Source organism: Cimex lectularius, unplaced genomic scaffold, assembly GCF_000648675.2.
Source record: "Cimex lectularius strain Harlan isolate CLEC.00 unplaced genomic scaffold, Clec_2.1 scaffold47, whole genome shotgun sequence".
NCBI classification, from domain to species: domain Eukaryota; kingdom Metazoa; phylum Arthropoda; class Insecta; order Hemiptera; family Cimicidae; genus Cimex; species Cimex lectularius.
In genome coordinates, this window is record NW_019392686.1 from 988,044 (window position 1) to 1,015,543 (window position 27,500).

General features: G+C 35.1%; 1 non-coding gene across 1 annotated transcript; it reads left to right on the top strand.

The window, feature by feature from the left end:
* Positions 1-19,647: 19,647 nt before the first annotated feature.
* On the top strand, positions 19,648-19,719 carry Trnat-cgu. Its single transcript has one exon. It is a non-coding gene; the product is annotated as a tRNA-Thr (tRNA).
* The last annotated feature ends 7,781 nt before the right edge of the window (positions 19,720-27,500 follow it).

Consider the following 27,500-nt stretch of genomic DNA (forward strand, 5'->3'; position numbering starts at 1 on the left):
CAATTAAGACCTAATAATTTATCGGCGGCCATGAAACCATTCGAAATGTCCTCGGAAGACGGAGTTTACGGCGTTTACGGTCGGCGCACCTTTCTAAGCCGTATATTCTCAGTGGAGCGATTATCAGAAGGAGACTTTGAAAAAAACCAACGTGTAACAGTTTCATACCAAGACTTACAAGGGGGTTCCAAGGGGTTTTTAACGGCTCCTTGAATTACAAGCCTGTCCTGACCTGGCACCACATGGATCTTCGACAGGATCAAACGACCGAACCTGAAGATAAAAAAGCTCACGACGGAGTTACGCTCGGCTTCTGCTTTCATTTTTGACAGAAAATCCTCATTTTTTATTCCGTTGTTGTATAACAATGAGGAAAACATGTGCACAAAGATAATAAATAACTTTGTGACAGAAACTCATTACTGATCAACACATTTCAGCCTTTTTTTTGTATTACTAATTTTAATCTTAATTAATTATCTTAATTTTAATTACTAATTCACTAATTCTCGCATTTCGTTTTCCTCGTCACGTTTAAAGTTATTTTTTTCACAAATATAAGTTAGCTCTCCTGTAGGAAGTCTGGCGATCTTTCTGGAATATTATTTCTACATTTTTAGCCCCTCCACACGTGGTGAAAAGGATCTACAGTTCTCATACCCAAACATTCTTTTACTCGATATTCCACTGAAACCCCGCCCTCATTCACGGTAATAAATACATTAATACTTTATGTACAATTAAAATTTTATTTACATTTGCACAATGAGTCTAGTCACCTAGATTGGTGGGTTTTTGGTTTGCTTGATATTCCAGATCCACCCACTCATACCCTACTATCACACTAATAAATACATTCACTCAAGCGGTAACCACTCGTTCTATATGTACAGCTAAGAATGCGGAGTCACTGGCACATTTAATATTACGGAAGAACACAGAACACAATTCTACAAGAAACACAGCCTAACACTAACCTAAATCGGTGGGTCTGTGGAGTACTCCTGCACTACCCACCTATTCACACTCACTTTCGCGCAAATAAATACATTCATTCTACACAAAATACGAGAAAACTAACCTAGTTCGCTGGGTCTGTGAGGTACTCGATATTCCGGGAGTCTCCGGATCATGTGTCATTTTGTTGTACGACTCTTTTCAAACATGCATTTCTTACTCGTTCTTATTAAGGTAAGGGGATAAAGTGATGCTTACCGACAGGCAGACAGGATAAATAACAAGAAAAAAGTGAGAAAGAAGGCCAGAAAGTGAGAGTGTCTGTATTATACATTAATGTGAATTGTATTAATTTCGACGGCGTACAAAAATAATTCAAATATGAATTACATAGTTCATGACAAATAGAGCAATAAAATTGTATTTAATAGGTAGCCTTGGCAAACTCCACACATTTCCTTGAATTAATCGAATGCTCTCGACCTTTCATAATTAAACATGCTATTTAGAAAGATCGAACACTATTTTTAAATTGTGTTTAAGAATTTTAGATGCGTTACGCCTTCTGACTAACATTTAACAACACTTTTTATCCGAAACCCCGAAAACAATTTTCTAACCCTAAAAAACAATACTTATTGATTAACGGTCACTAATAATCACCACAGAATATAAAATATTGAGATTATACTTTCGAACCTGGAGTTCCACAAGGGATCATTCTTGGTCTCACGCTCTTTATCATTTGCTGTTGACAACAATCACAATCCCAACCTGGTGTATAGGTAAGCCATTCACCTCAATACCAACCTACACAGACGCTACTAATTTTTGGGTAATTGACTTCAATTTTGTCTTCTAGCTCCTATCCTTCCACAACCGTAAAAACATTGGCCTTATGAGACAATCGCGGACGAAATTAAAAAGCAAAATTGAACGAAGAAATCCGCCCATAGTATGCATTTGTATGGAAAAACAGACTTTTCGTACAGTATACATCAACAAAAAGTATTTGTCAACTTAGACCTAGACAGAAGATTGGCGTGGAATCTCCAGAAAAAAAAACTTGAGAGATAAAAAACCGAAGGTTTCGACAAGCATAAAGACTTCTAGGACTGAAATGTGTTAAGACTGTAAAAACCCCATCTTATGTAAGTTTGTAATAAATTTTATTTCCTCTACTATGTCTATGGCGTGTAGAAACTATGTAGGTACACAGTTGTCCATATACCTGCCAATGAAAATTTCTCAGAATAATCGTCAAACTGCGCCATTAATCTGACTTCCAATAATATCTTCAAAATTCATTTGATCAACCATTTCATCCATTCCTGCTTCCTACAGTTCCATTCCAATCTTTCGATCCATCCAAGCTGTACCTTTCCATCCGAACAAACGTTCAGGTCTCCTTAAACGACAATGCCCGTACAGACGTCCTCAAACCTTCACAGTTAGTTATTCTCCTGGTGCTGTGTTGTAATATTTCAAGAAAATAAAAATGAAGTGATTCCTGTAATATAGGAGTGCTTAACTTTCAACTACCCGTTGGGTCTCACGAACGAGTCGTCAGGTGTGCACAACCTCTTTACAATATATTTTTCACATTATCACATACGTATGTCAAGGGAGGTCCAAAGCTTGTGAACCACCGTAATGAATAAAACATTGTCATACAAAGAAATTGTACAACATAATGAGACAAATTAATGTAAAGGTCCAAGTGACTTATGCCAGGAATCAAATCCAGAACCGTTGTGCGGCACTATGTCAGTCGGACGCCAATCGACTCATCCACCATAACAGCGCGTGAAAATAAACACATTTGCAATATTTGTAACTACGTACTGACTACAAATTCAAAAATGCAAAAAGCTTTTTACCATAAATAGACAATAAAATTTAAACGTTCGTTCACAGTAAAACAAAGAAACTAACAGTTTTCTTTCGGTTTTAAACAAATCAATTGACGTTAATGATAGAGAAAAACTAACGGATGCCATGATTTTCGAAAGAACATAATTCTCCCGGGTAAGGCCGTTTCTTGGCTAAATTGCCGTAACATTACCGTCGTTTTACAATAGAATAGAAGGCAGACAGACGCGTTGGCAGCTATTGTCCGCCGTGGATAAGGCAATAAAAAGTATCCAAGGGCCGGTGTATAATTAACGTTATACGCTAATGGGCAGCATTATTCGACCGCTCGGGGCGGTCCAGAAGAAAAGGGGTTTTACGCTCTCGTCTCACGGGCTAGCACAGCTTAATTGATATACAGTTGTAACTGGGAACGTGGATTGCTCTATTATGAAGGACAAGAAAAAAGAAGGTGATTTTTCTTTTTTATGAAAAGAAACACTAGTTAATACTAAATAAGGAACAGGAAAATGTATGGAGAATGCTATTTTTACATTATACGTTGAGAAATTATTAATCCTTACATTTTACTGTAACATATTAAATATTAATTACATCACAAAGCGCTTTTTATATCAAATCAAAACAAACATGTAATTTCATACAGTTTTAGTATTTTCTAATGACAAATTAAGACATTATCTTACTATCGGGAAAAGCCTATACATATTTTTTTATACGACAAATGTGTACACAGTACATTTTTTCGCAAGATCACTTACAATAACGCCAGCGCTGCAGCCGGAGGACAAATGCGATTAGATACAATGGTGGTCCTCAGTGAGAGGGATTAAAGGGCAAGGAGGTCTCTCGGCGTGGTGAGTTCTCGGGATTGGATTGTAGAAAGGGCTCAAGCAGTAATTTTAGGATGGACCGAGAAGTTGGTGTGAAACTGTTGGAATCGGGAACAGATCAGCTCGTTGACAAAAGGAATGTTGAGGTTATTGTGGATAATGAGATTATTGACGTAGCAAGGACCTTTGCCGTTTTATCGGAGTCACTGAAATGATGGCTTGGCACAACCCCACAGCTCTACTCCGTTTATCCAAAGTGGTTGCAATAAACTTGTATAAAGTTAGTTTAGCGTAGGCGGCCAAAGCGGATTTTGTTCCTAGTAATCTTCGTAGTTGTCAAATCTTCTGTTAAGTTTTTGTCTTTTAAATCTTGTGAGGGTCTAGGTATAGTCCTATGTGTTTGACTTAATGGAAGTCGGTATCTCTTAGCTTTTGATGCACAGTAGAGACTGTTTTTTCATACACTGGGTACATTTTTCTTCATACAGACTTGTCCTCCATTTTTTGCACCAGTCATCGATAAACTCGAGTTGTTCTTGGAGGTAGCTTGGTTAGGATAAAAATTAGAGCACAAAATTGCGGTATCATCCGCGAAAGTGAGATTTTTATTTAAACAAATATCATTCTTTATTGACTCCAAAGCCCTTTAATCCCTTTCAATCTGACTTCCGAATATTTCATAGTTTTGAGCTAGCCCTTCCCAAAACATCAAATGATATCCGCCTAAGCATTTATAATAATAAGTTGGCTGGCTATTGTTCTACTTGATTTTTACAACAAATTCGGCTCAATAAATCATAATTTTCTTATTTGGAAACTGAGGCATCTTTTTGATTTATCTTCTAATGCTACTAATGTCATCTCCTCCTGCTGTCCGACAGAACTGAAAGACTTAAAGCTTCAAAATTTCCTCTTTCTCTGAATTTCAGCTAGTGTATCTCAAGGCTCTATTCTTAAACCTTTACTCTTTTACATGTTTCAACATGATCTTCCGTTAGTTATTAATTTCTACCAATTTTATCTATGTGCTGATAGAAAAAAAATACAACTTTACATTCAATGTCCGACAAGCAACATTTCTTAAGAAAACAGTTATAACTGCATTCTTTTAAAAATAACAACTCCTAGTCTTTATTAAATTCCGAAAAACTTATTAATACAGATTGCCTATCAATATTTGTCTCCAATTTAATACCTTTGCATTATTTTTAATTGCATGTTTACATGGCATAATCATGTGAGCCCTTTTATAAAAATGTCTACTCAAGCCTCCGTTCTCTTCGGCATCTTAGTTTTTCACTTTACCGAAAAATTGAAGTTTTCCTTATTCAATCACTAGTAATTCCTTCGTTCTCTTACTGTAACAGTATTTTTTCACTTTCCTTAGACTCTCAATCTGTTCATTAGATACTGTTATCTTAAACCAAGTGATCATATTTCTTCATATTGTTATTCATCTTTCATATTAACGTATTCAGCAATATCTTTCAATTAATTAAGGTTTTTAGTTGAGATAAGTCAGTGTGTCACGAGCGGCAAAAAGGAGGAAAAATTCAAAAAGGTGGGGTTGAGATGGGATGTTAGTGTCCAAGTGGATCGAAGTCACGATAACTAGTTGTAGAGAAGCGCCGTATCTAGCCGAAGGTTGTGGGTTCGAATCCCGCTCATGACACTGACTTTTTTATCTCAACTAAAAACCTTAATTAATTGAAAGATATTAATTGGTCAAGTGGACCGTGAAAACTAGTATACTCAACAATCTTAACATTCTAAGCAAACGTAGAGTTTTAATATACATGTTTAAAATTAAATCAAATAAATGCCCTCTGTATATGTATGTTGTATAAACTTTTTTTCCAAATTCCCTATCCAAACGGACCATCCATCCATATCCCAAGCCTCCAACAATCCTCTAAAACTTTAGCCTTCTTCAGAATTGCAAGGGCAAGACTGTGCAAATCCATTCTGCTCCTGTTTCATCATTCGATTATGAATAATTAATATTTATGCTGAGAGAGACAGAGAGAGAGAGAGAGAGAGAGAGAGAGAGAGAGACAAAGAAAGAGAAACTTTATTCTAGGACTAGAGTGCCCTAAGAATAACAGAAATGCCAAAAAGTTTTTTACAAATCTGGCACCAGAATTAATGAAGGTTTGACGTTGACATGAAGTAAAATAAGTTGAACTAAATCACATAATAGAATGTATAAAAAATATTAATAATAGTAGCAATATTAAGAATATAGAGAAAAGTAGTAATAATATAGAATTCTCGGTCTTTGCAAACGTATTCACACACTGTAAGCTTAAAAGTTGAAAAAGAAGTTTTATAAATTATAATAATATATGGTTGTTATTATATTCGTTGAAAACTCGACGAAGGAATTGAGTGATTTTCTTTCCAAGTCCTCATCTCCGATTTTAATAAATATATAATTATATATGGGTAATACATAAAATTATAATAAATATATTAACGAGTCTTTAATATACTTTATAAAAAATAGGACAGATAGATATAAAATGGACTGTCCTCTATCCCTCGTAAATTGCGCAAGAAGCACATGTAGAGCTGGCAGCTATCTGATAGGAAAGGTCTATATTTCAAAGGTACAGTTTCGCTTCTGGCTTTCAAAATGAACTTTATATGATTCAAAGAGCAATTTTTCGTATAATCTTAGATATAATTTAAGTCCGCATATATTTTATGACGTTGCTGTTAGATTTCTGTTCATGGCTTATGCCAACTGTTAAAAAAATTTTGTAAAAATAATCCCTGGCATAAATTTAGATAATTGTTAAATCTTATTGTATGGAAAGTTCAAAATTAAGTGGAATACGCCATGGGAAGTGTAATCTTAATTAACTTACAGCAGATTTATATATATACTTGTCGAAAGGGTTGATATTTCAAATCAGATGTATTCACCTCCAGCCGATTTAAAAGACCAAAAAAGCGGGGTAAAGTTTTTTGAAATCTTCCAGCGATCATTTCCGACTAAAGTCATAAAGAAGGGAAGTTTCCAAGAAAAAGGCGTGGGGTTCGGGGTCGGAGGTGGCTTTCGACGGGGTGTTGATATACGCCCGATTCGATCTTTATCTCCGGGAAGATAACTGTTCGGTTTTGAAGCTACTTGAACCAGAGCTATAAACTAGAGCCGAAAGGACGAACCTTCGACTCAATTTAAACAAAACAAAAACATATGCATTCGGAAGTCTTTATTGATTTTTCCATTAAATATCGACACCGTAGCATATTAAATATTCGTTGAAAATATGTTATCCCACAGGGCATTTTGTTGAGGCCGTGTAAAAGGCCAGTCTTCAACTTTCTTGAGCCAACCTTAGATGGTAAGACCGCAAAAGAGATTTACGTTGGGGTCATAGTTGAAGGGGATGCAAGGTGCACCGGGACGTGAGGAAGCACCATCTCAACCTTAATGACCGTAACTAAATTTTATAACTCGTCCATTAGAGTGTAACAATGATCAATCCGTGTCTGCCATAAATCAGCGGCTCCTCAATTTGTGCCCCATTAGGCACCGCTTAGCCTCTGGCTGGAATTTTATTCTCCTGCGCTCGAGGTCCTACTTTAACCGAAAAGAAGAAAGGTATGCTAACAATCCTGTACATTTCTGTTCCAACACGAAACCACTAATGTAAAATTAAGCCGACACTTTCTTTTCTCATCAAATCCAACTGAGGATGTACAACATAATGATATGAAATATTTCGGATTTTACGTTTATATTAAAGTAGGACCTTCTTTCACTTCTTGTAACTTAATTATTTAGCTTTATTTACCTATTTGGATTCTTAGATTCATGCATTTTCACGAGTTCAAACTTTATTCAGAAAGAGGAAAAAGTTGGTATTTGTTTCTTTTTTCATTACTTTTTATGTATCAAAAATGAAATATGGGCCCTGTGTTCGCATTCTGCAGTTAAAAAATTGTGCAAATAAGTTTATTTTTCCAAGGTATCGCCTAACTTTACTTAAACCGTAATTTAAACATTTGGGTCAATTGTATCCTGCAGATTATTTTTATTAAATTCATTGTTCTAATTAAGCCCAAATAAATTGTAATACTTGTAGTTTTGAAGGGATAAGTAATCAGAATTCAGAACGATGAAATATTTTTTCCTAATTTTGTGAAATTGTGTTTGGTTGTAATGTTTACTTTATGCCAAATTTGTAATGTAAAAAAATTATTCTTTTACGTATCGTCTTGGTAGAGATAAGGGAGATAAAGTCAGTGTCACGAGTGGGATTCGAACCCACGACCTTCGGCTAAATACGCCGTTGCTCTACTACTTAAGCTATCGTGACGATGTCTAGCGTATTTAGCCGAAGGTCGTGGGTTCGAATCCCGCTCGTGACACTGATTTTTTTATCCCAACCAAGACGTTACATAAAAAGAATAATTAATTGAAAGAAGCAACTTGGTCAGTTGACCACTAAAACGTAAAATGAATTAGTAAAAAAAAATATTTTTTCATGTATCTGATAGTATACCACTAAAACGTAAAATGAATTAGTAAAAAAAAATATTTTTTATGTATCTGATAGTATACCACTAAAACGTAAAATGAATTAGTAAAAAAAAAAATATTTTTTATGTATCTGATAGTATACCACTAAAACGTAAAATGAATAAGAAAAAAAAATATTTTTTATGTATCTGATAGTATACCATTAAAACGTAAAATGAATTAGTAAAAAAAATATTTTTTCATGTATCTGATATTATACCACTTAAACGTAAAATGATTTAGTAAAAAAAATATTTTTTCATGTATCTGATAGTATTAAAAGAACTTTTTACTTTGTAAAGTTTCTGTCTTGAAAATGATAACTTTCTGCTAATTCGTCATACAAAAAACAAGGTGGTCATGCAACTGAGAGTCCTAATGGAGCCTTTCTACATTGTAAAGTGTCTGTTACGAAAATTTTAACTTTTGTCCAGCATTTGTAATGTACAATTATTTAAAAAAATTGTGTTCTGTTCTATTTAGTACATTATATTATGAAAAATTGTAGCAGTCCTCTACTTAAAATCTAAGTAAACCCTGATAGAATGAAACAAAAACAAGACTACTTTGTTCAATTTTTTTTTTAGATTGTTATAACTCCAATGGCTAAAATTTTCAATTTTTAGCACAAAAAGAAAATTCCACCACAAGAAAACATAAATATTAAGTCATAACATAATTAATGCTGATGGGCAGTCAAAGGAATCACTGAAGTTCCTGTACGCCTACGCCATTGTTTCAGGCCAGAACGTGATTGATGAAAATTCTATAGGAACGGATAACAAAGCTGCATTATTAAAAGGCATGAATATACGAAAATAAAAAGAAAATATATAAACAATGTTCTTCTTTAAAGTTGTTCATTAAAAATTATATCAAAGTTTAACAATAGGTTATTGCCTTACGGTTTTGTTTACTACTTGGTTGAATAGGAATGTTCATGATGAATAAGAACAAATATGCTAAAAACCTTTTCCTTTGTCTTCAAGTGTACTACAATCAGAGGTTCAACTGGAAATCCATAAAAGAAAAAGACATACATTGGGCTCTGGTTGAAAGGGATTGAAACAAAATTATCCATACTTTGATTCAACGTGATATTCATAATTTGACAGTGAACATGCCGTGTGACATGTAAACAAGCCAATAAGAAAGCAGAACAACTCGGGCAACTGCAAAGGGACAAGAGAGCTTTTAACTTATCCGCCCAATTGACATATTACATTAACATCGTGTTCCAGTTGATGTCTTATAGAAATTAATTCCTGTAAATGAAAAGAAATGGAATATGTAAACTCGAGCTGAGAAGAAGCCGGCGATAAATTCGAAGTTAGGCCCTTTAATAAACAGATGTTATGGTCTTGTTCACTCGCATATCATAAGACAACGGTCCATTAGTTCTCGCGGCGAACCGCAATCTAAGTCCTACGAGGGCTTATTTTCGGAATTGGAAAACGAGGAAGGATATTATTTTATTGAGGTCGGAACCTCTGATTATGTAAAGCTTCTGCTTTGAAACTAAAGTTCAACAACACAATTTCGCTATAACGTTTGATTTTTTTCTTCCAAACCAAAGGTTATATTTTTGACAATAAACGACATTTAGTACAACTTTTGATATTTAAGACAAAATAATTTAATACAAAGGCATATTTAAGAAATTGTTATAAGCCATATCCTTCTAAGAATAAAAGTAAATAGTCTAAGACTCTTATTTCCAACATAATTTGTTATTAACCTGCAATATTATAATTGGATATTAAAATTCAGAGATACGACAAATTTGAAATAATGTAAATATACTTAGTTATTATTGTGTGTGGTGATTAGTGACCGTTAATCGATATTTATTTAGAAATAGTAGAAATCGTGAGATGCGGTCTGGTGTGATGTATGTTTCAGAAAAACATTTTATCGTGCCAACGTTTCGATCTTTATTGAGATCATCTTCAGGGCCTGGGATTTACAAATATTGTTTACATATTACAATTACATTTTGGATATGGAAAAGTGAATTTATACAATGCAAAATATATTTTATATATTCAATCAAAGTATTATTATTTCAGTTATACTCGGGCCTATTGTCTATGTTGTAATTATAATTGCTTATAAGGTTAATGGTTGGCATTATTGATTCAGATTTATAAATCCTGTTGCTGATATTATTATGGTCAATTTAGAATAAATGGGTACTGTATGGGAGAACTGGATGAAGGTTATCAATATTTCTGCTATGGAATGTACTGGTAATGTTTGAATCGTTCACTGTAAATTCAATTCTTGAATTCATTATGCTTGAAACCACAAATTTCAATATTGTAAATATACGTTCGTCTTTGTTAACCTTGTAAATTATTAAAAAGAAAGAATTAAAAAGAAAAGAAAGAAGAAAGAGAAGCTCTGCTTTAAAAAGAATGTCGCTCTATCAACCCCATGGTCAAGGCGGCCGGGGGTCGTCATGGGGACAACGAGAATGAACTCGGAAACTAGATGGATAAGGAATCCTCCCTTTAAATAAAATTTGCCTATTATATACTATCAATCCTTTGTTAGGAGTAGGCTAAAAAACGTATTATGAATGGAAAGATATATGGAGCATTCAATTCACGGTCGACTGACCAAGGTGTATTTTCCAACGGTCTGCCTTTGCTGGATTATAAGCTGACACAACTTGTGACAGAGCACGGCAAAATGACTTAGTATGTCCTTTGCCTCTTGATGGTCCTTGACCGTGCTTGTTCTTGCGGTGGGATATCGTTTTATACTTCGAACCACCTCCTTCTGGAATGCGAGATTCGTTGTAGCTCATGACGACTTAGTGTTTACTTTGTCGCCCTAAAAAATCTTTTGGAACTTTGAGTGATGTGCAGTAACGAGTTCTTGGAAGTCAAACCAGCATTACACAAGGGACCATTGTCTATAACACTTATACTGTGTGGTGATTAGTGGCACTCTCAACACGACACACAAGAAGGGCACAATTACGCAGAAAACAAACACTTTGAGCCCTGAAGATGATCTCAATAAAGATCCAAACGTTGGCAGGATGAAGAAAATGTTTTTCTAAAACCTACATCACACCAGACCGCATCTCACGATCTCCGAATAATCATCACTTATACTGTTGACCTACCTATAGACCCTAATATCATCACCACCTACGCGGACGATACCGCAATTGTGTCCTCTAAATCGAGTATCTCCAAGTCCACCTTGAACTTAGTGCTTAGATTAGTGCAAAAAGTAAAGGACAAGACTGATTGAACAAAAATATACTCAGTGTACGTTCACATAAAAAAAAAGTCTTGCTCTATATTGTACATCAACAACAAAGATATAATGATTACAAATCAAGTCAATTATTTAGGACTATACTTAGACAGTGGAAGACAAGACAAAAATTAACAACTTAACCGAAGACTTGGACAACTACGAAGACTTCTAGGAGCGAAATCCGTCTTGACCGTCTACTCTAAACTAACCTTTTAAAATGCTACACTGCAACAATTGTGGACATACGTGGCACTGTGGGGTTGGGGTGGCAAGCCAATCAACATCCAAGCATCCAATCCTTACAATCAAAAGGACTTAGACAAATCGGTAAAACTCCTTGTCACTAACCTCACTAGCCTCAATGACCTCAACCTTCCTTTTACCAATGAAATGAGCCGTTTTCGATTCCAAAAGTCTCACGCCAACCTCTCGATTTATCCTATGACTGCTCGAACCATTTCTACATGTTCCCATCCCGAGAACCCGCCACATCGCCTTAATCGACAATGGCCTATAGACCTCCTACCCTCTTAATTCCTCTCACTGAGAACCAGCATTGTCTCTCATGGCATGGGTCCTCTGGGTGCAGCGCTGGCATTAGTGTTACTGCTGTAACGTGTGAAAATCGATTTTTGATCGCATTTGTAATATGTAACCTTCTCGGAAACAATGTACTACTATATTTAATTAATGTGGTGATATGTATTCTTGAAAAGTTAATCGTTATTACAATGCATTGTGGACAGTAAAATAATAAATATTTTTTGAAATGAAAAACATTGCTTTTCCGTGCTCATAAATGGAGCATAACAAGTACTGGAATCTAAATGGTTTGGCAACAGACTCGATCGATTTTGTTAATCTATTTCGGCAGAATTTAACTAAGTTCATAATTATGTAAAAGTTCTATATTTTGACCATGTTAATTCCAATACTCCAACCTATTTATTTTTGCAAATCAGAGTTTCTGATTTTTCCAGATTTACCACTGAGTCATGCCTTTCTAGTAAATTCAGAAAGAATTAATCAATAAATAATCAAAAATAAAATAATAGGTAATTATTTCACTGATAACGAATAATTTGTAGAACAAGAGATTACATTGATCTGCAGATTTCTGCGGAAACCCCCACATCTTGCCGCATCAGTAGATCACGGCCTGTTACGAAAGCGACATAACAGTCGACGGTACGTAATGAGACCTCCCCGACACAAACGACAACAATGGATGTTTTGACGGACACCCGGTAACGAAGTACAACATAAATCTGAGGTAGCTGTCACTCGTTACCAACGGTGCCACCTCCTCAGAGCCGGTATTCCATCCCGGTTTGATTGTACATTGTTGGCCCACCGTCCGTGTTATAATCGCCCCTACAATTTTGACATAATTATCTTCCCAAAGGGGATTAGTTAGGATAAGTTTAATCAACCCCGGTATACTTTATCATTTTCGAAAAGGCTACTTCACAATTCGATTGTTGACCTTTATTTATTAGATCTTATTTAACAATCCAGTGAAGATCATTAATCACAACGGTTACGAAATGTTTACGATTAATCTAATATGGCACCTGCTGTTCATATCATTATTCCTTTAAAAAAATATATAAACCATGACAAACATTTTTTTCATGCCCTTTTCAAAATATGCCTCTATGTAAAAAGAATGTAAAGAATGTGAAATCTAGCTTTTTTCATAGATAACAAGCAAACTAAAAAATAATAGTCGAATTTAAATCATCCAGCAAATTCTGAACATCCGCCGTTGTCAACGGATTGTCAACCTCTGAAAGGGTTATCTGCGATCGTAGAGAACGGAAAGAGTGCACACATCACCGTGATCACCGCCTGGGCGTTCACAATATATGTTATCACGGCTTACACGATGATCCGAGATACACGTCCTGTCAGATAAGCTGGTACAAGCCTCGGAATAAGTCCGAGCCAATCCTCGTATGCATTTTGTTTAGTCAGGTGTCTTCTTTATCGGCAACATCCCGTCTTGAGCATAATCATCCACTCCGGAGCTTATCAGTCTTGCTTAAAACATAAGTAGATCGGTACAATTAAATGTCGTCTGAGAAGAAAGACTATAGGCAAAAGCTGTAATAAGTAAAATAAGTAAATTATCCTGTAAACAAGGCCAAAGCATTGCGTATGCAGGGTTGGCTCTACATAGAGAGTGGACAGGAATACCAGAAATCTCAACAATTCAAGATGGTAAAATGCCGAGACATACCTGACATACCAAACCAGCGAAGATCGACAGACCAAAATAATTGGCCTGTAGTCTTGGGGTCCCCTGTTTCCTTTTTGTAGAGACAAGAATAATAGTTGCCATACAGTATATTTAATGTTAAATAAAATGAATTGAGGAAGATGGTAACATTACCCAATCGACTTCTATATAGTTTGTACATAGCTGTCCATCGTTCTATTTGAGTGAATCGTATGTATAAAGGAAAAAATGTATTTATTTAAGAGCAATAATGTGCTAAGGTTGAAAACTCCAGGTTCAAGTTGATAGCATAATTCCGGTGGGCACGACGGAGATAACCTGTCTGACCCCTAACTGCCACCAACGGCTTAAGTAATTTAAATCCAGTCTCGTGAACCAGAGAGTGTGAGATCTTCTATTACAAAATTATTATCATTTTGAACAATTTTAAGTAATTATTTTTCGAAAAATGTAGGAAAATGACAGTAGAAAAACAATTTCGACCAAACTTAGTCCAGATTCGCTCAACACATATATGTAGCCGCAAATTCTCATCTGTCTGTTTATTTTAACACCCACTGAGAATAGCAAACTGCCTAAACAACCGGCTAAAATTGGGAGGCCAAGATGGTCACGGACGTTGAAACATATTATGTTAAATAATAATAAACTAGATGTTATTGGTTTTAAACCATTAGTTGAAGGTGTTTGTTATTTTAAAGAAAAATGAGTATCATCCTGATCTACGAATCCCACAATATAATAAAACCACCATTGAAGAAGACGAAATTTATGTTTCCCACTGAGGGCGGCAATGTCATTCGACTATGAGGTTCTATAATGTGCGCTCCTGGCACAAGGCGGGGTAGAAGCCACCAGATTCACAGACTTATCATACAGACATGCCGACTTCTCCCGCTTGCCTCTTCCGAGGAGATGTGTTAACATTTCGCACTCAACCGTGTGCCGCGCGATAAAGGGAACTCGAAAGGGCTGAAATGAATCAGCCGGTCACTCACCGCACTCCCTAGATAGAAAAGACAACTCTATCTCGCTGAATGTAGGAGCCCCGCCAGCATCAAAACTACCGGATACTCTCCGTCCTCGGTTTCGTTTAAAGTGGAATTTCTAACGACCCCCCTAGAGGAACCTGCCTTTAGTAAAGGTAGCAACCGAACAACAGGCTTTTCTCTAAGTACCCGCCAGGGGCCTCACCTACGGTCAACGACGAGTCCATGCCCACATAGCACGCTACTGGGATTGGAACTGAAGACTGTACTATCCCGTCGTACAGCTGGTTATGCACTTGGCTAAGCAGACGGGATCTGGTACTCTAACCCACTTGTGCCGTTGATCAAGCACCCGCCGTACGCGGCCAGCTCGCAAGCCAACGAACGGCCCTTAACGCATCTCGAAGGAATATGTCGGCGTAGTCTTTGCATCCTCGCATGCTTCCTTGGTCCTATCATCCAAATGCAGGTAGAGGGTGCTTAAGGCTATCATGCGCGCCAGGAAACACGTACAGCTTGTGCTTTGGACAGTGTGTCAAGTTCTCAAGGCTACACTATTATTCTGTGCCTGGAAACCCCCTTCGCATCCAAGGGTTGGGTCTGTTGAAGTCTCCTAGGAGCACCCACTGCACATGCCCAGGAATTGGATTAAGAAAAAAAGACATACTAGACGAAGACTAAAGGCCAAAATATGTCTGATAGGACAAACCAGTAAGGATAGACGAAAATGATAGATAACGACCAAATTACAGATTCATCACTCCGCAGATCTCAAGGAGACGTCTGACAATTGTCATATGTTAATTATTGCAAAGATTAATGGTAGGAACCCCATTAGGAAGTTCCAAAATTATATTCCGAGATGCGTTTGTCAGGCAGACAAGGAAGAGCAGAAATTACTAAACTATAGGTTAGTCGCGTCAAGGATAAATCTCGCAATTTAAAGGGCAATATTGTGACCGGTGTTTACCCTATTATGGTCGAAAGAAGTACTGTGAGAAAGGTACTTAAAATATTACAGAATTATCTCAGTAGTAGGTTCTCAGTATTGAATGTCCTTTCTTAAAAAGCAGATTGAAAAGAGGCCAAGTTTTTATAAGTATATAATCCTTGTAAATAGTAGGCGGTTTCTAATTTTTCGATTGAGTCAGATTATGGGAGAAACGCCAGGAAGCGTGTACGTAGGCAAACCGGCCGAGCACCGGGTCATATCTTGTCCAAGGTTGGGTCAGCCAGTCGGCAAGATTCAGCAGACACCACTTGAGCAAACAGGTGAATAAAAGCGCCACCGGTTCCTCTAATTTCGAAAACCCACGCGGCCACCTGCTCATTCGGAAAGCGACTTTAAATAACGGCTCGCCCTTAATATATCGTTATTATTTAGTGGACTCCGACCCACGCCGATGTTTATACTGGTCTGGATCGCCCACGGGCTCACACGCGCGTAATTTGTCCCGTCCATGATCATTCTACTCATTAAAAAAAATTAACGAGAAGAAAAATGTACTGATATAATTTGATATGCTTACCGTGGAAAAGTTCATTTTCCAAAAGTTGAGACAGCTTGTAATTGTTTTTGCCTTCTTCATCACGTCATCAAGTTCATCATTACGTTATTTATTTAATATTACTTTAAATCATGCTTAATAAATTAAATTATAAGAGCAGTTACAACATTATGACGTTTTATCCCTTATTTTCGTGGTCCGATTGACCAAATAACTTCTTTCAATTAATTAATCTTTATGTAAGGTATTGGTTGAGATAAAAAAGTCAGTGTCACGAGCTGGATTCGAACCCACGACCTTCGGCTAGATTCGCCGCTGCTCTACCACTTGAGCTATCGTGGACTTCAATCCACTCGGACACTAATTCCCCATCTCAACCTACCTTTTGAATTTTCCCTCCTTTTTGCCATTTTTCGAAAATACGAAAGGTAAATTTAGATGGGAAGTGAATGACTTTTTTATTTTAACCAATACCTTACATAAATAATAATTAATTGAAATAATAACGTTAAAATATTAAATAATTGAGCAAGCAGTACACATAGAGTAGGGCCAATGTAGATGTATTCCTCGATTGTTCATGAATATCTATGTTACAAAATAATCCGAGGTTTAAACACCCAAAAGAGATCGAGACAAAGAGAGAAAGAATGAAGGGAATGACAAAATTGACAGTGGCATTATTAACTATGTATTTAATGTTTGTAGTTTGTAATGTACAGTTGCAGCATTTCGTACGTTTTACGAGGTAGCTCAAAATAATGCTCGGGAATCAAAACATTTTTTAGAAGAATGTAGAGAGCGGTGTCTGGATTTTATGGCCTAATTATCACATTTTATGCATGACTTAAAGAACGTAGGAGAATTTGAGGGTCTTGGACTCCAGGGAACAGAAAGCCAGAAAGAATAGTTTTTATTTACAAAACAAAGCAAAATCGCTAAAATAGCTTTTCAATGTTACATGCCTGTTCGAATAGACACATAGGTAAATATATTACATTTTCTTATTTCCTTTTTCAAATTTGGATATTTTTATAATATTGGTATAAATATAATGGGGATTATATTAATATTTTTTATTCTTTGTAGTGACCTACAATTTAATAACAACCTAAATAATAGAATAAGAATAATAATATTATATCACGATAAGATAATATACTTTTTATTAATATATTTTGTTTTGTTCTTAGTAGCTAGTTCTTAAGCTCCATACTTTTTCAGGCTAAGTTTTGGAAATTTCCATCATTTTTATTTTTTTAATTTGCAGTATGTTACAACTACCTTCAGATAGGTAACACATGGAACTATGAGAAAGAAATATACCCAACATTAAAAATAAGAATAGAGAAAATACCAATTGGTAGTTCTCCGGTGGTACTAAAATGTTGTCTATTTAATGAATACTTGTGTCATTATACTGTCAGTATCTTCACCATCACTTCCTAGGGGATCTTGCTGCCATCGTCTCATCGAGGTTTTGGATGTACTGATTTATAGCGGTAGGGAGGGTTGTGTGAAATTTACAAAAACGGATTTCATCTTTAACTAAAGATTGTAGGTATATTTCAGTCATAAATATATCACATGGTGAATTATTGGCTATCTATGATTAACAAATTGACGTTTGGGATTTTCGGCTTTTCATCAACTCTTCCTAGGGCTCTACAGAAGGATAAATTTAATTGGTTCAGGTACTTCGGACATTTTTTGTTGTTATTTATACATTCAAGTTCCTACTTTGAGTAAATTTTAAAGTTTAATAAATAAATAACTTATTAAATAAATAATTTAATGTTGACGGCCAAGACGGATTTCGATCCTAGAAGTTTTTGTAGTTCCATGTTCTGTTAAGTGGTCTTTTAAGTCTTGTGTTGGGATGTCAGTCTGCTGTCTAGGTACAGTCCTAGGTATTTGAATTGAGTTCCCTTTGTTGTTGATGTACAATGAAGAACAAAAGTTTTTTTTTTTCAATGTGAATATTTACTGAGTACATTTTTCTTCATTCAGTCTTGTCCTCCACTTTTTGCATCAGTCTTCAATAAGTTCAAGGCGTTCTTGAATATTGGAAGTAGCTTGGATAGGATTGGACAGAATTTCGGTAATCTCCGCGTAGGTTGCGATGACGGTCAGCAGAATAGGTGATATAAAGGTTGGGCCAAAAATGTTCCCTTGTGGGACGCAGGCTTGTATCGGCCTGATTTCTGTGTACTCGTTGCCGCACCTCACTCCGAGGCAGCGGTCTGTTAAACAGGATTTCGAGATATAATAAGAGTTGGAGGACGCGTTTGAGTTTATAAAACATATGAAAATTGTAGTGCTGGGTGATGATATTATTTATTATGAGACTATGCCATTAACATAATTATTTTCATCCTTCTAAAGAGCTCTGAGAAAGGCTTAATAAAAAGCCGAAAGCTTGGCAAAAAGGTAAATCTACTTCATTTCGAACCACATCCTCGTGGTTGATCATCAACGTAAAACATCAAACATCAACATTAAAAACATCAAACGTAATAACTTAATACTCACGTGGACTTTACTTACAAAAAATATACCTGAAAAAATTACACACTGCAAATTCTCAACTTTTTTGGTGAAAGCTTTAATTTTTTAATCAGTGTATTTTTGTTTTGTTTTCTTGAGGGAGTATGAGGCAGACAGACTGAGAGAGGGTGAGAAAGCCAGAGAGAGAAAGAGAGATAGACAGAGGCGGAGAGAGACAGATAAACAGACAGACAGACAGAACGAGAGGGAGAGGGTAAGAGACAGATACCCACGAATAAATACGATATCCGACCATTATAAAGACCCAAAAGGAAAAGACAATATGTAGAATAGGAAAAAAAATATTATATAAAAAGACGAAGATAAATACACACATAACAATGTCGAAACTGCATATAGAAAAGTAGGTAAAAGCGTATGAGAAATAGAAAATGAATGAAAGAGGGACAACCAAGTGCTGAAAGAAAAAAAAACAGGTCAGTCCTGTAACAAGTATATATTTAAAAAATATTCTCAAAATTGTATACGACCGTAGATATTGGTCAGCAGAGGAGGAAAAGGCATAATATTACGATATTTTATTAATTATTTACACGATAAATATTGGCTCTCTTCAACCGGATTTATTACGTGGTGTGTTATTTGCATAAGTCTGTAGATCCCCGTCTTTTGGCATTTTTATCATTAATTTCCCAAAATTGAACCTGCTAATGTCGGATTACATCAAGGAAGTCTGAGTCCGTTCTATAAATAAATAATTTGAGTAGGCGTGGCCCACGCCCTGATTACAATATCGCCTGGGCGATAAATTACAGGCCGTATGACAAATAGTTAGAGCCAATCTCGTCACCTGGGATTTCAATAAATTCAATTATAACACAATAATGTTTATTGTGGAGGAGAATTCTAACGAGCTAGTTCTCCACCGAGCGCCTCTTTAGCTCAGTGGTAGAGCACTGGTCTCGTAAACCAGGGGTCGTGAGTTCAAACCTCACAGGAGGCACGGATTTTTTTGCAATAAAATTTTATGCTGAACCATAATTTTTGAATTAGAAAATTTTTCCTTTTAATAATTAAATAATACTAACAAAAAAGATTTTCTGATGTCTCACTTTTTAATTAAAATAAAGTAAATTGAACTGTTTGGTGTCACTCCTTATTTTTTTTTTTTTTTTTTTTTTTTTTTTTTTTTTTTTTTTTTTTTTTTTTTTTTTTTTTTTTTTTTTTTTTTTTTTTTTTTTTTTTTTTTTTTTTTTTTTTTTTTTTTTTTTTTTTTTTTTTTTTTTTTTTTTTTTTTTTTTTTTTTTTTTTTTTTTTTTTTTTTTTTTTTTTTTTTTTTTTTTTTTTTTTTTTTTTTTTTTTTTTTTTTTTTTTTTTTTTTTTTTTTTTTTTTTTTTTTTTTTTTTTTTTTTTTTTTTTTTTTTTTTTTTTTTTTTTTTTTTTTTTTTTTTTTTTTTTTTTTTTTTTTTTTTTTTTTTTTTTTTTTTTTTTTTTTTTTTTTTTTTTTTTTTTTTTTTTTTTTTTTTTTTTTTTTTTTTTTTTTTTTTTTTTTTTTTTTTTTTTTTTTTTTTTTTTTTTTTTTTTTTTTTTTTTTTTTTTTTTTTTTTTTTTTTTTTTTTTTTTTTTTTTTTTTTTTTTTTTTTTTTTTTTTTTTTTTTTTTTTTTTTTTTTTTTTTTTTTTTTTTTTTTTTTTTTTTTTTTTTTTTTTTTTTTTTTTTTTTTTTTTTTTTTTTTTTTTTTTTTTNGAGCGATGTCTACGGAATCCCGCCTGATACTGGCTGTAAAATCCCTTCGTCTCAAGGTACCAGGTCAACCGACCATTTACAATGGACTCCAGGATCTTACTCAAGCAGGTTGTCAGCGAAATCGGTCTGTAACTCGAAGCCAAGCTTGGATCCCTACCCTCTTTAAGGATAGGTATGATGAGCGCCTCTCGCCAACGATCGGGGTACGAGCCTGATTCCCATATGTTGTTGAAAAGGTCCAACAAGCGACGCTTCACACCCTGGGGAAGGTGGTGAAGCATCTCATATGGGATACCGTCACACCCGGGGCTTGAATTCCGGGTGCGCCCCAACGCAGACTCGAACTCTCCCATCGTCAAGGGCACGTTGTACGCTTCACTTGTTCCGCCGTCGAAGTCGATTGTCATGCGTTCCGCCTCGGTCTTTCTTTGCCGAAAGCTATCGGATTCCTCCTTATTATTTGAAATTATATTTCTCGCTCTTATCTAGTAGCATTTGCTATTTTGTTGGTATTGATCTATAAAGTTCTAGTTTATTTCTCATGAAAATTGTTTTCAAATTGGTCATTTGATTGTACATTAAGCCAACTTTGTTCGGTTAATAAATCTTTAGAGGGATGAAACTTTTCAATCAATATAGCTTTTTTCAGTTAAATTGGTACTTTTTTCTACCAATTTAATACTTTTTCCAACTAAATTAGTGCTTTTCCCAAGCGATTTAAAACTTTTCCCAACCAACTTCGTACCCCTCCCAAGCAAATTAATACTTTTCCCAAGCAAATTAATACTTTTCCCGAGCAAATTAATACTTTGCACATGGGGTGGGGTAAAGGGGGATATCAAACATAATCATACTGTCAAGAAACGAAATTTATTATTGAAAATAAGAAAATTAACAAAATGAACGTTTTATTTCAAAGTCAAGCAGGGGACATCCAGCAACCGTTGATGGTAATTTCAGTATCACATCGATGACAAAATTGGAGCAAACTGTAGAATTGATGGTAATGACACTGCAACTAATCACTTCTGCAATGTCGTGTTCTGCAGCTGTCCCACCTAAAACCCTCCTGGCTGATGCCTTTATTTTAGAAAAAGCATATTCAGCTGGGTTTAACATTGGGGAATATGGAGGCAAGTACTTGATGGTGTGAGAAAACGATTCTACAACATTGCGTACATCCTGCGTTCTGTGAATGGCTGCATTATCCATTATCAGAATAGAGTTGTACAGCTCCATTGCATTAAGTTTCTCGCAAAGATCATGTAGGAAATCACAAAATAAATTACTGTCACAGTTCGCACTACTACTTACAGAATAATGTACTACCTGCTGATTACTTATAGCAAGAACGAGAGCCGCGTTGCTACCACGAATTGTTGGTACGGTGACAACAGCTCTCGGGTTAACCCTTGAACGTGCACTTGCCGCCGCAAATGTAGATTAAATCCTGATTCATCTATAAAAATTAATTTTGCGCGATTTTGGGGGACCCATATTTCAAAATCCATTGCAAACTGCCTTCGTTGTTGTACCGTTGACACAGAATTCATGCGAACTATTTCAATGGATGCACGCTTCAAAGTTATTTTTAATGACGTTAGCCCTCGGTGTATTGAAGAAATAGACAAATTTATGTTGCGTAATGCAAGCTGTTCTTTAATATCTTGTAATGATAGGCCCGCGTTTCCTTCAATGATTTCCTCAATAGCGGCTAGAACGTCAGGGGTCAACTTGTACAACCGGGGTCCACCTCTTTTTTTAATTACTAACGTACAGTTTTGAGACGTATAATTTCTGTATATACTGTAGCAGTTCGAGTTTTTAAATTTGATTTTTGAGCTGCATCTTTGACTAATTTTATAAAAAGTTCTTTTTGATGCCTTGATGTAACTGCGTACATACCCCTGCTCGGTCTTGAACGTTGGACACCGGACGAAGATGAACCGCCTGCAGCACTAGGTGATATTTCATCATTATGACCACTTATGTCACTCCAGTCACTTCCGTCGCTCATTCTATATAAAAACTCACACAATGCATACAATAAGACGTGACAAACAACTGAATATTTTAGTGGTAAAGAAACCAAGAACAGGGGAAGGAGAATTTCCTAAAAATCCGTCTGGGAACGATAACGTAGGCTGGCGAACCCAATGAAATAAGTGAGACAAGTTCAAACGAAACCAGCTAATAAAGTGTTTCATACGGCAACACGCTATGTTCCACATTTTTTCGAATACCTTTTAAATAAGTATTAATTTGCTTGAGAAAAGTATTAATTTGCTTGGGAAAAGTATTAACTTGCTTGAGAAAGGTACTAATTTGGTTGGAAAAAGTATTAAATTGGTAGAAAAAAGTACCAATTTGAATGAAAAAAGCTATATATCAACTTTTGAAAAAGTTCTTATACATTTTTTTCTTGTGTGTATGGTTTATTAACAGTTCTTTGAAAGTGCAGTATAAAAAAATTGTAAATAATAATAGAACTTATAATTATATTGGACACGGACTTACTTTTGGGGCAAAGCCCGCGTATATAGAGGCTTATAGAGAAAGGTTGCTAACATTTCGACAACATAACGAAACACATCGTTGAGCCCTAATTGAAGCGTGCAATTACTTGGCTCCATATAAAGAGCCAGCCATATAGGAATGCCGCCCGATAATTGTGGTTCAGCATGGTAGTGAGTATCAGGGTGCCCTGTTGATTTTTGGAGGAAATAGGGTTGTTTTGTTACACAGTACTGATAACTGATATGTTTATGCTTCCTAGTGTGAGTTGAGAGTGTATGTATTTATTAGCGAGAATGTGTAGTGTGAGAAGATCAATGGTGGAATATTGAGTACCATATCAATATTCAATTAGGTTAATTATATAAAAGGTGTGAGTATGGACAGAAGGAACAGTACGAGAACGAATGGATTTGGTTTTACGGGCTGATTAAGATGGCTGGAATTAGATGTCATTAGCCCCTGGAACAACATCCGAGGTTGGGCCCGGACTGCTTATTGTAGATTACAAAAGCTGGAATCGACGGAGTACTGCGAGAAGGGATAGGCTCAACTCTGTACAAGCGTATACGTACATATGTACAACGAGCGCAGATTTAAGCTCATATAATCTTTCAGTTACAATTATTTTGCCTTAATTGTTTATGAAGTCTTCTATTTGCTTAGAATCACCATGCACTTTATACCATCAGTAAAGGTTTGGCATTATAGGTTGCGTTAAAATTTGAAGTATTTAAAAAACATCACAAATCATAAAATTACACAATGTTTTTTTTCCTTATCATTTTAAATTTTGTTGCAACGTGTGTATCTCAATTTATTTTATTTGCTTCCCAGTTGGAACTTTTTACAGAACTTACTTGCTATTAATTTAATATTAGTCACGTCGATAGCGGAAAAAAAATGACAAATCAAATATTTCCCGTAAAGCTTACAGCCGAGTGGGACGAAGCTGTTTTATAATTAACCATTCCTCTAACTTGATAAATAAATATTGACAATAACGAATGGGCGACGTGACGGAACCTGGCAGAATGTATTTCATTCCCTTTTCTTTTTTTAATCTTTATTTGCAATTATGATTGATACGGAGATGGTGAGATAAAACTCCCTAACACGTCTGCCCATTAAAACTAAACTGACATCAACTTCTAGAAACAGGAGCCGGAATCAGAAATACTATAATAATTTTATTATGTAAATATCCTTTAGAAGAAGAAGTATTATAGCTTAAATGAAAGGTTTTTATTAGCCATATAGACTCGTTGGCACTGGCAATTATTTCCTGCAATACATGTTTTAGTTTTGTTAGTAAGTGCTTTATAATTATTTTTCTGTCTGCGCTTAATACATTATTTTTTTATTAATACCATGTAGAAAAGTACTTATAGATAAAATGCGTTTCGTTGTTGATAAAGAAAATTATTAGCATCGCAATAAGTCAAAGCATTTATTTATGTACCTTTCTTTTGATTTTAACGATTTTTAACTATTTTTATTCAATCTTATTTATTTATCTTCTCTCTCTCTCTCTCTCTCTCTCTCTCTCTCTCCTCTCACTTTTTTATCCATCTATCCCATATTCACTTGGATTTTTATACTCTCTCTCTCTCCCTCACCAACTCTTCTTCTCTCTTTCACTTCACACACTATGATGTATAAATCTTCACTATTCTTACGATAAAGTTGGTCAGTTGTCTCAAATTCAACAAAAAAATTCAACATAATTTTTCTGCTTTGGTTGTTTACTATGTTTATTGTCTCTTTTTTCTGTATTTGATTTTTACGTTGATGGTTTTTTGTTTTTCTTTCTTGGGCTTTTTCAATAGGTTAAAGTTGGGTTTTACAACTTCTGTATTGTTGTTGTTCTTTTTTGTCTGTGTTTAGTGCAGATGTTTGTTCCATTTTTCTGCTTTGGTTTTTAGCTATGTTTAATGTCTTTTTGGGTGTGTTTTGTTTTATTTTTCTACCTTTTTGTGCTTTTTTATTATGTTAAATTTGAATTAATAGATTAACCCCCTTTTTCATACCCTCACCTCTTTTTCCCATTTAGCATAAATTTTCTGCATTTTGGTTTCATGTCATACCGAAGAAAAGGGTGTACCGCTAGAAAGCTTATTAAAAGAAGATGTTAACAAATTTGTCAAGCTCTACTGTGAATTTCTCCAAGGTTGCAAATTTAGTTTTTTTACAGATTTTAAATTTAGCAGTTTTTGAAATATTTAGTGTTTCTGTTTTTTACTAAAAATTAAATTTAAAGTTGTAAAGACGCTCTTTTCAATGTTTTTGTTTTCCATTATCTCAAAGATGATTGATTCAACAGCTACCAGTAGATTTATGACGAAAACCGAAGATAGTTGAATAAAATATAAAATTAAATCCATTATGTTTAGTGTCCTGATTGGCCAAATTACTTCTTTCAATTAATTAATCTTGCTATGTAAGGTATTGGTTGAAGTGAAAAAGTTAGTGTCACCCACGACCTTCGGCTCGAAAAATGGCAAAGAGGAGGGAAAATTCGAAAGGTTGTAGGTTGAGATAGGAAGTTAGTGTCCGAGTGGATCGAAGTCACGATAGCTCAAATGGTAGAGCAGCGGCGTATTCAGCCGAAGTCGTCGGTTCGAATCCCGCTCGTGACACTAACTTTTTCATTTCACCCAATACCTTACTTAAAGATTAATTAATTGAAAAAATAAAAAATATTGAATATCTGCGATAGGAGGAAGAGTGAAGAATCGGACCATGGTTCATACGAGCATTTTTGTTGCATTTGAGGTGTAGAAGAACCTGACGAACTTGCCGTACGAGTAGTGAATCACCACCCTGTATATAACATTCATATATATCCTATTACGATATATCCTATTTTCTATTTACAGACCATTTTTTCTTTCACCTATTGTCTTCTGTCTTCTGCACTATCAATATGTATTTTTATCACTTGACTCTTTTTTTCGTCTCTCTCTCTCTCCTCTCTCTCTCTCTCTCTCTCTCTCTCGCACTCTCTCTCTCTCCTCTCACTTTTTTATCCATCTATCCCATATTCACTTAGATTTTTATACTGTTCGATTAATTATTTCTAACTGACATTAACTATTAATACAGTTATCACTGGATATAAACAAAATGGTAATAACTACCTGAGATTAAGCTAAGTTCAGTATTAATTAGTCAAAATTCTGGAAGCCTTGAGATTCGGCGTTTTTCCCTCCGACATTATAATGGCTTCATTAAGACCAATCCATTTTGAAAAGAGGCACGGCCCATTGTTTTGGTAGCCCACGTTGACCCGTTCCTCATTACACGTATCTGATTTTTTAATTTTAAATTAATTAAGGAAGGAAACAGGTATGATTAATTGTCGTTGGAATTGTACAAGTAACGTTTACGTGGGTGTCGTGTCGAGTTATTTCAGACCCTGGAGGAAAGGTTTTTCGGTTTAATTGCACCAAACGCATATTCTTCAAGAATAAAAGTGTGCATCCTGAGAGTCTTATTTGTTATGGGAGGACTTGCACCGACTTCCGCCCTGGACCATATAAAGAAGTCTGGCGAAGTCGATCCTCTTATAAGGAACCACGGCATTCCTGCTTAATCTTCTACCGACCACTCCAACATTTTTTTCTTCAAATATCCTTCTTAAGAACTCAAGACGTTCCTGAAGGAGAAAAACAACTACGGTCCGTTTCTTTTGCTTTTCTCCGAAATGGGAAGAATTCTAACGGTAAAATAGATATTAAATGGCCATGCAATAAAAATGTATGGCGTTCCCATTTATTAGGTTGATACAAAAAATTACGTTTGTTAATTCATAATGTCATAATTGTTCCATAAAAGATCCTGTTTGTTGAACTAATTTATAAAGTTAGCTAAGCATTAAATTACAATAATTTTGCAACGTTGTTCATTAGTTTTGTATCAGCAGCAATTTCCTCAATATTAATCACGTTTTGCTCGTTGAAAGTAAAACAAAAGAGCCGACGAAGGGAAACAATGTGTTGGTAATAGTTCGGCCAGATTATCCTCTCAGGATTATATAGAAAGGGATAAATAGGAAAAGGAAAGCTAAATTGTCGCAAAAACCCAAGCAAAATCCTACATCACTCGCTACCTACCATTTTGAACACCAACACAATTTCGACTTCAAAAATCCAAAAATATTACATACAGAACAAAACAAACATTTTTTAGAAATGGTTTATATCAACAGAGATAAACACAGCATCAATTACAGAACATAACTAAACATAAACTCAGTCGCAGCTACGCCAATATCATTAATCAAATTCAATATAGATAACATACTTATATCATTACATTACAATCCACACATCAAATATTTTTCACACCAACAATTTAGCTTTCCTTTTCCTATTTATCCCTTTCTAATAATCCTGAAAGGATAATCTGGCCGAATTATTACCAACACATTGTTTCCCTTCAAAATCCAACGTATATAACCAAAAAAAGCACAATCTCACTGGCACTCTCAACACGACACGCAAGAATGGCACAATTACACAGA